The sequence below is a fragment of the Mytilus trossulus genome, chromosome 12 (assembly GCF_036588685.1).
Source record: "Mytilus trossulus isolate FHL-02 chromosome 12, PNRI_Mtr1.1.1.hap1, whole genome shotgun sequence".
Lineage (NCBI taxonomy): Eukaryota > Metazoa > Mollusca > Bivalvia > Mytilida > Mytilidae > Mytilus > Mytilus trossulus.
Genome location: NC_086384.1, coordinates 39,194,396 through 39,199,484, shown reverse-complemented (window position 1 = coordinate 39,199,484; position 5,089 = coordinate 39,194,396). Strand labels below are relative to the sequence as shown.

The 5,089-nt window shown below is 31.4% G+C and overlaps 1 long non-coding RNA gene across 1 annotated transcript; it reads left to right on the top strand.

Annotated features, from left to right (window-relative positions):
• Positions 1 to 2,659: 2,659 nt before the first annotated feature.
• Positions 2,660 to 3,467, top strand: LOC134693342 (uncharacterized). Its single transcript, XR_010102389.1, has 2 exons — positions 2,660 to 2,750; positions 3,169 to 3,467. It is a non-coding gene; the product is annotated as an uncharacterized LOC134693342 (long non-coding RNA).
• Positions 3,468 to 5,089: the final 1,622 nt, after the last annotated feature.

The window sequence follows — 5,089 nt, the reverse complement described above, 5'->3', positions numbered from 1 at the left end:
GCAGATGGGGCATATGTGAACTGGGGACACATTCTTGTTTAAAGTTGAATTCAAATGGGGTCAAGGAAGGTTGATAAAAGTTATTCTTTGTTTACTTAAATATTCATTGATAAACACTTCAATGTTAAACAAGATTATGTTTGTCAGTGAGTCATCAAAGTCCAAAGTGATGAAAACATTCAATCTGCATGACTGAATTTCACCACAAAGCCTTCAACAATGAACAAACAGTAAACCATTTGGGAATTTGTAGACGCTTTTAGGTCATTGAAGAAATACATGTACTATGAGGGACGGGGTTATTGAAAATGTCAGGTATAAAGTGTAATACAATTTTCAATGTAATTGAATGTAATGTTTAATTGAGCATTTTTCTAATTACATGTAATAGTAATTTAATTAATTACATTGAAAAAGGCATGTATAATGCTCAATCACTTTTGAATTACATTTCAATTACAGGGTACTTCTATGGTCATGATGGTGTTAAAGATAAGGATTTGTGTTTAATAATATAAATTGTAAAATTATATTTATTTTTCAAATATTGATATCACATACTTTTTTTTAATATATGAAGTCTGTATTTATTCTGAAGTTTGAATATTATTTATTCGACCTACAGATTTTTTTAATAGTCTTATTGTCTAAAAAAACAATGTGAGGACCATATATTGGGGTTGTTCAGTTTTAAAGAAAGAGACCTTGTAACTAAATAGATTGATAAGTTATTAATCACCTTGGTAAACACAAACAAAAAATGTGTCACGGTCAGAAGTCTTTTTTTAACAGTTCAGTCTGCACACACTCATTTTTTGTCAAATAAGTATACACAAAAGAATTAAAGAAATAAAAATTAACAGCTGTAAAAACAAACAGCAATGTATCAGATTAAAATGTCCAGTGGCAATGCCATTATTACATTTATTTTATCTAATTCGCAAAATATTGCTAATACAGACATTATATAATGTAAATGTTGCGTACAAGATGTAAGTTTGTACAAATTATAATTTGTACAGGGTTTTTGTACAAGTTATAAGTTTTTTGACACCAATCTTCTTACAACAGGTGATACAGGTTTATCTTATAAAATGTACCTGAGTGTAATGTTTTAATGTTTTAAATTTAAAAAAAATACACTTCAACCTAACATTTAGAGCTACTCTCCTTGTCTTCAAACTGGAAATGAGGATACCTGAATGGTTTAAATTCTAATTTTATTTTTTTCCTTATACCATACTCATATCCATACAAAATCTTTTTGTGGTCTTATAATGTTTTTGTATCAATGCTCAGTATTAGACTGTATCATGAAGTTGTGAAAATATGACAGAAATATAGGAAGCAAGAGACTGTGTGCTTGCATCATCCATTTTTGATCAGCAGGTCATAAAACACTGATAACTTGTACAAAAAAACTTTACATATATAATATAAAATGGTATGATGGCCAATGAGACAACTATCCTCAAAAGACCAAAATGACATAAACATTAACAACTATAGGTCACCGTACAGCCTTCATGTCTATACTAGCAATATTTTGCTCTAAAAATATTTTCAATATTGTGACAAGCACACTTATTAATATTTTTTTAAATTTATTTATAGTTTCTTTATTGATATTATGTTTACTTTAAATGACTTCATTTTTTAGATGCCAAAATACCACTTGGTGTATTGGCAGGTTAATAGGAACTGATTCCCCCTCCTTTCAATATGATGATCTTCTGATCAAGCAATATCTGTCACATTAGTTCCTGTCCAAAGACTATTTAGAATTGCTGTCAAAGTGTTCAGACCAGAGAGATTCAGACTAAATGACATATCTTTTTACTAATGATTATCAGATGCAATGTAATGTGTAATTTATATCAGGGGCGGATCCAGCCAATTTAAAAGAGGGTCCGTCCCAACCCAGGAGAAAGGGAGGGATTCCAGCTATTCGTTCCCATTCAAATGCATTTATAGGCCAAAATAAAGGGGGGTTCCAACCCCCAGAACCCCCTGAATCTGCCAATGTAATTAATTACTTTAGTTAAGTACATTTCCAAAACTGCGAATGTGTAATTAGTGTAATTGATCATTTTTGCAATGTAATGTGTAGTTTGATTAATTATATTCTATGGTAATTGACCGCAAGTCTGTGTATCATAATGTGAAATAAACAGTTTGTTAATTCATTTCTTGGAGGAAGATACATTCAAAATCTGCCAATTTGATGGTAGTCTTTAAACTTTTGCTGCCCCTGACTTAGGAGCATAATGTTTTTGATCTGTGCATCTGTTCCTTTGTCCATTCCACCCTCCGTCTCTCCCACTTCAGGTTCAAGTATTTCGTCAAGGAAGTTTGATGAAGTTGAAGTCCAATCAACTTGAAACTAAGTACACATGTTACCTATGATATGATCTTTCTGATTTTTAATTTAATGCCAATTAGAGTTTTGACCCCAATTGTATGGTCCACAAGACATAGAAAATGATAGTATTGGGGCATCCATATACTTTATACACATCCTTGTATATAAATTTGTTTTGAAAAGAAAATAAGGATTTTATTGATACATCCTGCTTCATTTCAAAATACCTCTCCACAACCATGCATGCATGTACATGTAATGAAAATGCGCATACCATAATTTAAAAAAAAAAATCTGTTTCTTTTAGAATGATGAAATGAAGGATGTAGTGGTAATTGACAACTGGGTAAGATTCTGGTGCCCTGCTGAAACAGCTGTACTGGTTAAGGTAAGTGTCTTTGGTTTCAGTTGATAACCCCATGTCCTATGGTAAAGACACAAATTTATTAACACAATTTATTCACAGCTGGGACGACAGAGCTGGGACGACAGAGATGGCTCCCATTTTATTCATATCTAGTTTTATATTAAAAATGTTTGATTATGTGCTAAATAATAGTACAGTTTTAAAGTTGAAAATTATTCTCCTTTAGATACCTGAAGAATGTGGATAACTTTCAAATTAATTGTTTTTTTTTAGTTTAATGCAACATTTAGATCTCATGACTTTAGCATGATGGCAATTTTCTATAGAGGGAGGAAGCTGAAAAATAGAACAACAGACCAGTACCAAAACACCCCCAAAAAGGCAATTTGAGACAGAAAAAATAAAACTTCTTAAAAACTTAAATTTGTTTTTTTTTCAGAAATTAAGAAAGCAGTTAGATAAACTTTTGGAGGAAAAAATAACCCAAACAGGAGTTACTAACTGGGATAAAAGTTCTAAAGAAGGTGTACTAATGCATGCAATAACAGACTTAATTACTATGGAAGAAAAGAATATCTCAAATGGCTGAGATCAGATCCTGTAAACCATGCAATGTTGGACAAGATATGATGCAAACTGGAAGAAATCTACAATGCCTGGTGATGGGTCAAGGAATCATGTGGTGGATATACTTAAGAATTGGTGATCTGAGGAATGAATAAATGAAAAAGAGAATTGTTTGTGTTTTTGTGATTATTTCATATAAAAAAGGAGATGTTGTATTATTGCCAATGAGACAAATATCCACAAAAGACCAAAATGATACAAACATTAACAATTATAGGTAACCGTACGGCCTTCAACAATGAGGAAAGCCCATACCGCATAGTCAGCTATAAAAGGCCCGATAAGACATTGTAAAACAATTCAGACGAGAAAACCAACGGCCTTATTTATGTAAAAAAATAACGAAATACAAATATGTAACACATAAACAAACGACAACCACTGAATTAGAGGCTCCTATTATCTTTTTCTATAGTTTAGCTTATGATATACATGTTGCTGTCAAGTTCTCAGTTTTCTATCTTTAAGGGGGAGGGGATTCAAGCAATAAAAAAAAGCTTAGGAAGTTCACAGAGAACAAAGATTTTCGTCAGAGAACTGACAATTCTAGTTAATTAAATTTAGTCTATTCACCTGCAATGTATGGGATCCAATCTCATAAACGTAGAATTTTGAACAAGTTTTAAAAATATTATTGCCTAAGTTTAGCCATAAGTACTATTGTTCAAAAACATCATTTATGTCAATTGACCTTGGGTTATAAGATGCTATGATGTAGTAGGAATATGATTAGAATAGCATAAACATTCATGTTATTGCCAATCAGATGACCAAAAATTCACATTTTACCCTAGTGTTGAAATATTTAAGATCTGAAGATTGAAGAATTGGTTTATCAGTAATTTCTTTTTTTTCTGTAAATTGGTTGTGTAGTGTTGTGTGATTGACAGTATATTCACAAAACTAGCTATTGGAAGAAATAGTATACCTGATTCCTAAAAGGAGTTGCTCTGGACGCATTGTTATGAATAATGTTAACATGTCTGTTCCTATATATTGAAGAGTTATGTTCCTCATTTATTCATAAGTCAGTCATACACAAGAAATATATTTCTATTTATGTGTATTGATGTATCCAATGTACAAATCAAAAGAACATAAAACGGAACTTTATTGGATGAGATAAATTCGAAACTTTAAAACAAAGAGTTTACACATATTCATAGGTTATAGATTACAAGTAAATACATTGATACAAAGACAAACAAGAGTGCACACACTGAAATGTCTCGCCTTCTTTACTTATCCTTGATACTATCTTGATAGACATAAATATAAAGCTTTAATTCAACTGTCACATAAACTCAACATTAACCAAAAAAATGAAATATTGATCAATGAACCATGAAAATGAGGTCAAGGTCAGATGAACCATGCCAGGCAGACATGTTCAGCTAACAATTCTTCAATAAAACAAATATAGTTGACTTATTGCTTATAAATGAAGAAAAACAGACCAAAACACAAACACTTAAAACTTAGCAATGGACCGTGAAAATGAGGTCATGGTCAAATAAAACCTGCGTAACCGACATATTGATCATAAAATATTACCATACACCAAATAAAGTTGACCTAATGCATAAAGTATCAGAATAATAGACCAAAACTAAAAAACTTAACTTTGACCACTGAACCATAAAAATGAGGTCAAGGTCAGAAATGGAATATTCAATTTCCATGCAGATTATCTGGGCTCGCCCCGTTTTGTGATTAGGTTTGTTTAAAGGTAA